This window comes from Armigeres subalbatus, chromosome 2 (assembly GCF_024139115.2).
Source record: "Armigeres subalbatus isolate Guangzhou_Male chromosome 2, GZ_Asu_2, whole genome shotgun sequence".
Lineage (NCBI taxonomy): Eukaryota > Metazoa > Arthropoda > Insecta > Diptera > Culicidae > Armigeres > Armigeres subalbatus.
In genome coordinates this window covers 180,321,928-180,335,359 of record NC_085140.1, presented here as the reverse complement: position 1 = coordinate 180,335,359, position 13,432 = coordinate 180,321,928, and positions in this window count along the sequence as shown.

Below are 13,432 nucleotides of genomic sequence, written 5' to 3'. Positions count from 1 at the left end.
AATACATGTAAAATAGACAAGGCTAAAGGATCATTGAAAAAAAATCGGGTGTTAACCAGAACCCTTTATCATGAGTTTGTATTCTTGACGTTTGTGTCAAGTTTTAGTCAAAAAACAACTATTTCTTTGAGAGTTACTCAGAACAAAGCTATCTTCTATTTATTAAAAAGGAAACTTTTTCGTTTATTTGTGTGACCTTTACTGCCTGTAGTCGCATATCTGTATATCTGTCCCATATGAATAGGAAACCCAGAAAAGATGGGTCGAATATGCGATGACAAGGCAGTATAAAAGTCTTGGGAAATGATTTCCGATAGTTAGATCCACTACGAATAAAATGTTTCATTCGTTGCAAACCATTTTCAAATAGAAATGCTGCCATTATTGCACTTAATGAACTATTGAGAAATCGACTGTATATTTTTATTTCGATTTTAAGGACGGCTACGCAGTCTTGAATGATTGAAACAAGATGTATATTTATCCGACGTTTCGACATCATCCCCGTGTCGAAACGTCGGATAAATATATGTACATCTTGTTTCAATCATTCAAGACTGCGTAGCCGTCCTTAAAATCGAAATTGTACTTAATGTACCGAAAGCCTCTGTCATATCATGTCACATACTGGTCTCCGTGGATCCTCATGAAATCAATAGTGAACTGTTCTAACATTTTATGGCTACATGCCAGTTAGGTTTGAAACATTCGATAAGAGCATCGTTATGGAGCAAAAGAGTAAAAGTAAATGTTGATATGCGTCTGAAGGAAGATGTTCTTCAGTACAACTATGCTGAATATTGCGAATCATAACAGTCATCTCATTAATTTGTAGAGCTGATAATTTAGCTGCGTACCCTAGAGTGCCATTTCCTCACCCTTAAACACAAGTCATTTAGGTGGAGGCGATCTGCTACGATAATGTCCTGAATAAGATCCAGATTGGGAATATCAATCAGAAGTTTGATCGTTTTTAAATGGTGACAATAAGCATTCGTCCTGAACTCGTACTTCATTGAAGTAAATACTATTGCGCAAGATTCATATGAGCATTCGCTTTCGCATGAACATTTGATACTAATGTTTTTTTTAATTGTACCCATGTACACCACCAGCAAAAATTAATATTATAACACATATTCTTTAGGCCAAATTATGGCTTTTCGTAATGTACGAATTAAGAAAAAATAATACACTAGAGATGGGCAGAACAGGTCACATCTGGGTCATCTAATGATCCGGATCTTTCATCTGGTCGACTCTCCTGTCCCAAAGTAGACGACAGTTGATGATTGTACGTATAATGGTCTATTGAAAATATATCAATCAGTATTTTTTAATTAGGAAAACTGGTGCTTTGTTACCTGGTTGAAATAATTGATTTTCCTTGGTCCATTTTCTCGAGAGTTTTCCTTCGACGGTAGTAGAAAAGGCCGCGTTTTCTAACTTTCTTTGAAAAATCCATTTCTACTTTAAAATATGCTGCCGTATGTTTACGATTTGATTGATAATAATTACTTTTGACAGATTTTTCTAGTGGTGTGTGTTGAAAGAGCGCATTTTCTTTTAGTAAATTTCTGATGACCATTAGAAACATTAGTTGGCATTTAATCGATAGTTGTTGATAAATGACGTATTCAGTTGTAATTTAATCAGCTTTATTAGTGTTTATTCATTATATAATTAAGACGTTAAAGTTTATATGTATCGAACATGACTCAAACTTTTATATTGGGCGAAGGGTAATTTGGCCGAAACCCATTCGGTCGAAAGCCATTTGGCCGAATGCCACTAGGCCGAACTAGGGCAGTCAACTCCCGTCTCCCTCTAAGCGTAACGTAATTTATGGTTGTTCTCTTAGTGTACGAGAAAATTAAAATGCATGTAGATATAGAAGCATCTACAATTTCACTTATTCTAACTTATTCCAACAACTAATTTTATTACGTGCCAGAACTTAAATGGGCGAATATATCAATCCTTGTGGGACATAAAATTTCAGTTAACTTTTCTGACGCCGACCATAAGCCGCCGCCGCTGTGCATTAAAGGCAGAAGAAAATCCCCCTCGTGATAGCCGCATAAAAACATCAAAAGTGGAATTAACGCCACTGCCTACCTTGCCTATGCCGCCACCACCAACGATGCTTCATCATCTGATTCACCGACAACGTCATCCACCGACCACTCTTTCCCATTGGTTTCTCTGTTTATGCTCACACGATTGCGGCTGTTACTTTTCTTCTTTTATGCTGTTGCTTTCCCGAGAATCAAATTATGTTTCGAATTAAACACGCTTCCAAATACTGAACCCGCCGAGAGCATCGAGGGCATCAACATTGGCGTAGCATCGGCCACAACAGCATCCGGACCAACACCAACGAAAATCCACCCAATCGTAATTTTTCCATTTCTTCATTTTATTGCATCCTTCACTCCTACTTTTTCTGGCCGGTTATAGCATTCTGGTTCTGAAGAACAACCACAAACCGGAATGACGACGTTGGTGGATGCCGGTCTGCTCGATGACTCTCGACGTGCTTCGTGTCGCTGCTCGCAAGGCAACATTCAGTTTGAAGGGAACGTGACCACGTGGGGTGGACTGCGAAGCATAACATCCAAGGGGGGTTAATCCCATGCCCTTCGTTTATTACCCAAACCTCAAATTGTATCGCAGATGAGCAGCATGCACCCCATTCAAATTTTGGAGGATGATATCGCACAACCGTTGAGGTGCCGCAACAACCACCGCAACGGTTCGAATTCAGTCACACATACAAGCACTAACACAAAGGGCAAATCAATTGAAATGCCATTCACGTTCCGTTTTTCCAGTTCAGTTGGTGCCACATCGCAGCGTCGCCGTTGTCGTTCCATGGTGTGCCCGACACGAACGAGGTACAGTTACTTCGTTTCTCACCGCAAGGAAGGTTCAGTTACCCCTACGAGGGACAATTTGATGACATGAAAGCCCTTTTCGAGGTTGACTGAAATTGAAACCCAACCAAAGTAACTGCTCGTAGGCAATTGTTAATGGGGCCAAACACATAAATGGCATGCCATCTGATATTGGTACAAATGTGAGAGCACCAGTTAAGCTCTTTTGTCAATGAGCTTGCCACATGCTGTTGCAAAGGATCGTGACAAAATATCTTTCAAGCACACTCAACAAGAATGAAATATATTACGATGCATTTAAATAGTTTCGAATCTTTTGTACAATTCTTTACGGCATATTCATACTGAACAAAATCGAACCAAGTGATTTATTCACCAAAATCCTGTTTAATTCAATCAACCAGGGTTGTGGCGTTGTTCTTGTGCATCAGAAAAGAAACATCTAAAACAACACTGGTTAGGCGATAGGTCCTATTGACCATCAATTAAGGTATTTTTTTTGCCTTTCACGTGCACTAAATGCTATAAAAGATTATTCGGATTATTCGAAAAACAAACTTTTGAGGGTATAGTATCGCGAATGGTTTAATGGGTCTCCAGTAAGCCTTGCGAGTAAATGCATGGGATTGCCAAACTGCGCCGCAGATAGCGAAATCGATAACCGATCCAAATTAGCGTGTTGTTAGGTGGGAAACATTCTAGACTTGCTGGGTATAGATATGCGCATATCCATGTAATGGCTGGCGTAAGTAAGCTTTCAATTGGAAACTGTAGAAATGTTAAAAAAAAAACTTGTGGGAACTTTTTCCTTGTAAGAATAAGCATCTTTCCAAATGGTTTTCGTACCACCGAATTTCCGAATAATATGCCATAAATTGCATCTTTCCTTGTTCTCTATAGCCTTGTTCCTCTCGGAACCGTAAATTGCATCTTCTACTTCATAGTTTCTATTATTAGAAACCCTTAATTCCCTAATGTGTCTATCCCCTCATTTTTTCATTTATTCAGTTAACATCTAAACAGATAACACTGAATCAACAATTTGACGCCACAATGCACGGTTCGAGGCCGCATCTCTCCATCCTCGGATACGCCCCACGCTCGCCAAGTCGTTCTGCACCTGGTCTGCCCATCTCGCTCGCTGCGCTCCACGCCGTCTCGTACCTGCCGGATCGGAAGCGAACACCATCTTTGCAGGGTTGCTGTCCGGCATTCTTGCAACATGTCCTGCCCATCGTACCCTTCCGGCTTTAGCTACCTTCTGGATACTGGGTTCGCCGTAGAGTTGGGCGAGCTCATGGTTCATTCTTCGCCGCCACACACCGTCTTCTTGCACACCGCCAAAGATGGTCCTAAGCACCCGTCTCTCGAATACTCCGAGTGCTTGCAAGTCCTCCTCGAGCATTGTCCATGTTTCATGTCCGTAGAGGACTACCGGTCTTATTAACGTCTTGTACATGACACATTTGGTGCGGTGGCGAATCTTTTTCGACCGCAGTTTCTTCTGGAGCCCGTAGTAGGCCCGACTTCCACAGATGATGCGCCTTCGTATTTCACTACTAACGTTGTTGTCAGCCGTTAGCAAGGATCCGAGGTAGACGAATTCCTCGACCACCTCGAAGGTAGCCCCGTCTATCGTAACACTGCTTCCCAGGCGGGCCCTGTCGCGCTCGGTTCCGCCCACAAGCATGTACTTTGTCTTTGACGCATTCACCACCAGTCCAACTTTTGTTGCTCCACCTTTCAGGCGGGTGTACAGTTCTGCCACCTTTGCAAATGTTCGGCCGACAATGTCCATGTCATCCGCGAAGCAAATAAATTGACTGGATCTGTTGAAAATCGTACCCCGGCTGTTACACCCGGCTCTCCGCATGACACCTTCTAGCGCAATGTTGAACAACAGGCACGAAAGTCCATCACCTTGTCTTAGTCCCCGGCGCGATTCGAACGAACTGGAGTGTTCGCCCGAAATCTTCACACAGTTTTGCACACCATCCACCGTTGCTTTGATCAGTCTGGTAAGCTTCCCAGGGAAGCTGTTCTCGTCCATAATTTTCCATAGCTCTACGCGGTCTATACTGTCGTATGCCGCCTTGAAATCAACGAACAGATGGTGCGTTGGGACCTGGTATTCACGGCATTTTTGAAGGATTTGCCGTACAGTAAAGATCTGGTCCGTTGTTGAGCGGCCGTCAACGAAGCCGGCTTGATAACTTCCCACGAACTCGTTCACTAATGGTGACAGATGACGGAAGATGATCTGGGATATCACTTTGTAGGCGGCATTAAGGATGGTGATCGCTCGAAAGTTCTCACACTCCAGCTTGTCGCCTTTCTTGTAGATGGGACATATAACCCCTTCCGTCCACTCCTCCGGTAGCTGTTCAGTTTCCCAGATTCTGACCATCAGTTTGTGCACGCAAGTGGACAGCTTTTACGGGTCCATCTTGATGAGCTCAGCTCCGATACCATCCTTACCAGCTGCTTTATTGATCTTTGGCTGTTGGAAGGCATCCTTAAATTCCCTCAAGGTGGGGGCTGGTTGGCTTCCATCGTCCGCTGAACTGACGTAGTCATCTCCTCCGCTGCCTTGACTTTCACTGCCTGTACTCTCAGCGCCATTCAGATGTTCCTCGTAGTGCTGCTTCCACCTTTCGATCACCACACGTTCGTCCGTCAAGATGCTCCCATCCTTATCCCGGCACATTTCGGCTCGCGGCACGAAGCCTTTGCGGGATGCGTTGAGCTTCTGATAGAACTTGTGTGTTTCTTGAGAACGGCACAGCTGTTCCATCTCCTCGCAATCCGCTTCGCAATCCGAAAAAGACGGGTCTGCTGTCTCCGCTTCCGTCTATAACGTTCCACGTTCTGCCGGGTACCTTGCTGCAGCGCGACCGCCCGCGCTGCGTCCTTCTCCTCCAGAATCTGTCTGCACTCTTCGTCGAACCAATCGTTCCGTCGACTTCGACCCATATACCCGACGTTGTTCTCCGCTGCGTCGTTAATGGCTGCTTTAACTGCACTCCAGGGCCTGACACCAAACCCCCTAAATTTCCGGAGGACCATTCCTCCTTATTTCCGGTGGACCATGGTGCACAGTTTCACTTAGAGTCCCTCGCTGGCACTCGGACGATGATCAGCCGCCCCTAACATGGAGAACAGACGCTGTTGTGAGCCGATCCTGACATGGAGAACAGACGCTCAATAAGATTTGCACCTCCGGAGAGGAGCAAACCCCCCTTCCCTGTCAGCATACGACCATAGTTCCCACCGGGGTTGGTTACCCGATCTTCCCTAAGGTTGCTCGTATCCCGGCCAGCACCGCGGGGAGGTAGGGATAGGAGTTGCTGGGTAAGAGGCTAAGGACCGCGAGATGGGGTCTATTTTATTCCTTCAGGTACGCGAAGTACCAATGGTACGCTTTACCCAGCATTTGCCGTGTCTATCCCCTAAATGGCTCAAATTAGTATGAAAAAAAAAACTTATTTAATTTTTTGTGATGAGCCGATTACTTTACCAGACAAATTCCAATCTTCTCTCTTGCCCTTCGATGGGACTCGAACCCATAACCCTACAGTACGCTAGACTGGTGCTTTCACGAACTAAGCTACGAAAAACCTCCGTCGGCCTTCGCAACCTAGCGGCTACTGAACAAGCTCGAGATTCCCAAATTGGACGCATAGTCAATTTGAGAATCTCGAGCTCGTTCAGTAGCCGCTAGGTTGCGAAGGCCGACGGAGGTCCTTCGTAGCTTGGTTGGTTAAAGCACCAGTCTAGCGTACTGTAGGGTCATGGGTTCGAGTCCCATCGAAGGGAAAGTGGTTACCTCCAATACATTTTCCAAATCAATATCTTCCACATAACGTACATATTCAGATTCACATATGAGTTTTCACAACATTGTACAAATTCGAGTTTCCGTCAAAATTATATTTTTCTCATTTTATAGAATACTTACGTGATTCAAATTCAAAATTTGAAGTAGTTCTGTTGAGTTTTGACTTTGTTACATCATTTTGAATGGAACATAAATGTAGATTTTCGAATAAAAACGCTGTTTGACAAGGCATCAGATCAGCATCGTACGGCTTCAATTACATCGCAAACCCCAATATTATTTCACGAAAGCATTGTCGGGATCTTAAATAGTATGTCTATGTCAAATATTGGTGACAGAACTCAACTTTAGTTAACTTTGAATACAAAATTAGTTTAAATACTCACAATTTTTAGATTGAACTGCTTCAAAAGTATAGGCGCCGTTGAGTGCCCGTTATAATTCTATGCTCATTACAAAGCTTAAAGCAAAAGCTTCCTATTCATCACTATTTTGTTTTGCGAAAAGTTGCGATAAGCTGTTTTTTTAACGTTTTAGTTTAAAACGTGCATAGTATTTTTTGGTCTGTTTCTAACTGAAACCTTACAAATGCGTATTTTTTGTTCAAAAGAACCTTAAAAATGCCCTTTTTAAAATTATTAGATTAAAGCTGAAACGTTCGATATAATTATTTAATATTTAAAACATGTAATGAAAGCATTAAATGAAAGCTGAAAATGAAATAATCTCGTAGCATAATAATTATTATTCAATGATGGAATAATTTATATACTTATATTTGAATATTTTTATTGCTGTTTTAAGTGAAATAATTGGATAGTTTTCTTCCCAAATGACTAGAAGATATCACACACAAGGTTTCTTATTTCCAAAACTTTCTCCAAGGAAGGAAAAGCCTGTTTCGAGTCAAGATTATGAAGAATAAAATGTAAGTACACAGTTGAAATAAAAGTTGTTCGTTTGTCATTCAAATTAATTGATTCTTTTCAAATACAACTTTTTTCAAAAATATTCCATAATTGTGGATGTTCCAAATAAAATTATTTGTCTTAGCACATGCACAGCCAGTATTTAGCAAGTAAGTCTTTTGATACGAACATTATTTATAGCTTTTGTTCACTTTTCAAAAGACGAGTTTGTACTATCCCATTTAATTCCACCACTTGAGTCAAGTAAGAAAACCAATAACGGCCTTACTGTTGAAGTCGAAATACGTAACTGTGAAGTAACAATCAAGTAATGGAATTAAATGGAATAGTATTAACTAGTTTTATGGCAAGTGAGATCATCTTTGTTGTAAAACAATCTGTTTTCAAAATCCGAATTTAGCAGTAAAATGAAAGTATTTACTATTCACAGAGATGCCTAAAACGGCTGTATATTGCCAAAGTAGTGCTTCCAACACCCACGTTCAAGTCTATATGTGACAAAAACCATCAAAATACCATAATACAAACATAAGGGATATTTTTAGGGACATTTTGAGGTTTTGGCCAACCTTTGTTCTGGAGCGAACCACTGTTTAATCCCCGGAAATAGGCAATATACTTTGATTGAACTGATTCTGTATTTAGCGTTCCGATAACTGCAAAACTGTTGCAACTATCAAATTGCAGTTAAAAAGCATTGCAGATAAATACCTTGCAGTTATCGAACGTCTAACTTAACAATTCATTGTTAAAATGCAATTATGCCATAGTATGATTTAAAAGGGGATACTGGAAGCAGCGCGTAGAATACAATCATGAATAACAAACTGATGGAAGTGTCACGAAACCCGATCTACCTCAAAATGGGGAGCGATGAAAGCAGTATGGTGAGCTTATTCTTTGTGGTCATCAATTTCTTCCAGCCATTTCACCAAATTATGCACGGCTTGACTGCAAGAGTTTCGAACGCTCTTGAAAATTGAAGAAGATATCAGAGCGTGTATGTTCCGGAGTAGCACAGGTACGGGTATTCCAAACACATCGTATAGTTTAAAGAAGACGTCATCAACCTGGCAAGCGGAATCGCCGCACGGGATCACATAACCATCACAAAAGATGTAGTATTGCCCATGCTGGAATAGATCAGCGACGCATGCAATATGTCGCTGCAGATATCGTACAGTATGCTTCCGCAACGCCTCAACATCGGTTTCGTCTTCGTTCAACTGTGAAAAAAATACATATTTTTTTATTTACTATTAACTGTTACTATTGGAAAACACAATTACAGTCATAACAATCATGTGGAACAATTGTGATGGATTTTATTAATTATTAAGCCATAAATTATGTCTGTTTATCTGTGATTATAAGTTAAAATATTAATCTTGATCCATCTTATCAATGGCGAAGCGATATCGTCATCGGGCTGCATTTGCTGCTGCTCCGACGCTTAAGGTCACTCCTGACGGAATCCAAGTTTCAAAGTGGTCGTGTTTTCGGGGGCACACCACTCGATACGGAGGCGGCGCACAACTGTCATTTTTGTTGACTTAGCTTTGCTGCATCGCAGCATGCGTGAAATAATCAAAATAACAGTTGTGCGTTGCTTCCGTATCGAGTGGTGTGCCCCCGAGAACGCGAGCACTTTGAAACTTGGATTCCGTCAGGAGTGACCTTAACGCCTCTGCTCGTCAACGACTTGAAGATCCTCAATAGTCCTTTGATGTATGCTACAAATTATTATAAAACCATATTCAGTTTCATGATTAAGTTAAAGAATGCATATTAACTTACGATCCTGCACGTTGTTCCAATTATTTTTATCGCGAATCATTCCTGTCCGTAGGAACCGACCGAGTTCCTTATTTTGTGGACAATTCGGCTTCAGGTGATCAAACGTTTGCTGGACCTAAGAATAACAAAATCCATATAGTTTTTTTTTCAGTTCATAAATAGACCTTTCCTGTCAATTTTTTTTATTCACACAGTCAATTCTTTATTTTATTTATTGTCAACTTTTCCAAACAACCCAAGGGGAACGACACAAGTTTTTTCGAGCCAAAAAATCAGAAAAGACGGCACAAAAAGACAACAAAACTCGTTTTTTTAGCGGGATATCCAGTTTTTGCCTTTCGCGTATACTAAGTATACGTAAAGGCTATAGAATCACTCCAAAACCGAACTTTTGATAGAAGGTTTGGAGACCCATAGTAATATATACCAATCGACTCAGCTCGACGAATTGAGGTGATGTCTGTAAGTGTGTGTGTGTACAAAAATGTGAGACACACTTTTTGGTACTTAGCATTATTCGATTTGCTCGCAACAAGTTGCAGTCGACGCGGATTGCGGTTTAGTTGTCCTATTGAAAATTGGCCCGATAGGTCATTGCGTTCCAAAGTTATTGAAAAAACATTGTTTTTCTGCCAAGGGTTCCCCCTTGGGAAAAAATTTAAAAAACGAAAAAAAAATTGTTTTTCAAAGACTGCAGGAATGCATTCAAATCACCGCAAATGCATATGAATTGATAGAAAAAGTAAAATCTATCCCCCTAAAGTGTTATTTCGACCTCTCCTATGTGTTTTTCTTATTTTTTTAATGCGCGAGAAAGGCACCACCAACGCTAGGTGGATTGATCTGGGTTTTTTTTTCGGGATTTTCGCTTGAGAAAACTTGTGTCGCCCATTGTGAAACAATCCATTAATCTATATTTTTGACGCCTCTAACTATTTTTAAAATTTAAAAGAAAAATAAGTGATGTTTTACAAGTTTTTTCCTATCATTTGCTCGATTTTAAATCATCATCAGGCATTCTTTAGACCAATTCAAGACCAAATTTTCAAAACGTCGTATGTAACATTGTAAACAAAAATGATATTTGTTAACAGAATGATGCCTTTCATGCTCCTCAATGTGTACCACTGATAATATTCTAACTTATTTTGTTAAACTGCTCGAGATGTCAAAACACAAAAATGACTGAACTAGCATACTGATTCATATTGAAAATTCGTTACATTTGTCGTTTTTTCAGTGAAGGACTTATGTAACACTCATAACGCTTTATGGTTTCGTCAAAAATGAACACAACGTCGTAAGTCGCAACATTTGACGAAACTTAATGAAAATTTGTTAAGACTTAGGCTGTGAACCATTCCACCGATTCGTTTACGTGGTACTGCAAACAACGTTACGACCCCGGTTACGAACCCAGATTTTTAAAATATGGAAAATACAAATACCTTCGTAAAGCAAGGTAAGTTTAATAATTATTAACCATTTAATATGTTGTGATTCATATATATCATTGGCATTATTGTAGTATCTGCCTGCGGATCGTTTGGTTCCCAGTTCAGGGAATTTGTAGCGAGCAAACACCTCAATTCCCAACCTACATCCCACGTACCGTACAGCGATGCTTTCGGTTCACATCATCGAGCTTCATACTCATTTTCACCCGATACACTACATTGTCCAGAGGACGGTAATTTGGAGCCACGCAAATTCGTGACTGAGTCACATTGCGCTCCGGACATCCTACTCAAACAACAAAAACCATTCCAACGATCAGAAGGCGATGCAATCGTTACACATAAATATTTATCCACTATGCCCTGCAATCAACCTGAATTCCATGTTGCCGGAATACAACCCATATATCTAATGCAAATAAGCACACTTTTACAGAAAAAAATGGTAAGTTGTAATTCACTTCTTACTAAAAAACACGTTTTAAAATTAATGTTATCTTTTGTTACAGATTTGTCATCTGGATCGTTTGGGTCACAGTTCAGACAATTTATTTCGAACACACAAACCACACAAACATTACGTGCGCCACATACATGTTCACCTTATGCCCATAAACAAAACATACAATCATCGCAGTTCCGTTATCTGAATCTCACAAGTCACAACTCGTGAATTTTTCTTCTATTCAGTCCAGTTCAAGTGAAACATCGCATTCGATTCATGAAGAGGCGCTTTGTACACAAGAGCATCCTTGTGCTACAGATCATGTAGCCTGCGTCAATCGAAGAACATCCCACAGACCACAGACCGATGCTCTAGAGGCACATGAGCAATCTTGTTCAAAAAGTAATGGTAAATTTTTGCTCGATTCACCATGACCAAATAAATCGGTTATTCCAGTGCTTGCATCACCTTTACAAAATATCTCGGCATTCCAGCCCATTTCAATCACATCACTTCACGCGCTACAAACCGATGCATCCGATGCGGATCGGTCACAGCGAGATAAACTTTCCTCGGTTGCCCATCTCAGTCTACGAACAGCTTGTGCTAAATCTGCGAATACATCTCGTGTTCAACAACATTCGTCTCTTGTAGACATTGCTTTCCCATCCAACCAGCCAGTCAAAGCTACTGTGTCCAAGTTGAATAGGTTACAGTTTAAAGAATCCGGAGAATTTGACCCGAACTCACAACGAAATCGACGGACAGCATCCTGCACACAATACACTGATGAACACCAGTGGGCGTCTATAACGAAACGGAACCTGCATTCGCATCACGTGTGTTACTAACCGAGGGATATGTCTCGGATCTGCAACCACGTACATCATCTCATGCATCATACAATGATACAACCGAATCGCATCTGCATTCTTTGACTCGGAAAAAAGGTAACTTATTTAACCTAACTAATAGATTTTTTCGCTTAATGATTTGAACTATTCGTTTCGAAGATTCATGCAAGCCTGGATTCAGTAGATTTGCGGCCAAGTCGCGAATACCGCTACTTGTTTCGAACGTCGCTGAGCCTTCAAATTCGGTGCATTTGGACCGTTCGCGTTTCTCTCGAAAATGTAAGTCGATCGACTATAGCATAACTATTTCTATAAAAATTTGGATTCTACATTTTAGCTCCCCCCCCTCGGATCGAAGTCCCGCTTAGTGTTCCAGGATTTAACCAATCTGAAAGCGGAAGAGGAGAATGATAGCAGAACTTGCTATGTAAGAGCGAAGCATGATTTTCCAAATTGTTCGAATTCACTCTTGCTCGAAAACTCCAGATCAAAACGGTTGACAGTACAAACTGCCTATGATAAACTACAGAGTAAGTTTCAAATGACCAAATATGTTTAACTTTGTGGTATTTCTCTGTGAGTATTGTTTTTCAATCGGTAAATTGTTTATCTAAAATTTCTCGAATTGTTGAAAGTTGCACATAAGAATTGCCTGAAGTGCGTCGTCACTATACTCGTAGAATAAACTTAAATAACTTTTCCTTCTGATAGAATAAATATAATGCATTTTAGGAATTGTAAAATGAAGGACTTTTATTACGACAATATTACCATAATAATATACATGCGATAAAAGCTGAAAATGTGTTAAACCATTAAATTTGTCACATTATTTTCAAGATGGTCTCTAATTACACGATGGGCACAATATGTAATCCACTACAGAGTTCCCAAAACATGGCATAGTAGGCAGATAGTTCACGACGCAGCGACTTTTGACGCTTAATGGAACCAGGAACTAACATTAGTTATTGGTTCCTGATGGAACATTCATGATTGTCATAAAATTCCCTGTGAACACTATGTAGAATACGTAATATCACTGATTGCTCGTTAAACAGTGGCTTCTCATTGCATCTTCTTCGCCTGGGTCTTTGCCGATTATAACGAATCGTATTATCTCTTATTTCGTTCGTACCTAATTTGTGGCTTTACAGGCGGCTTAATGGGCCTACGCAAACATCTTGTTTCGTCGGAGGGCCGTCGTGTCATGTC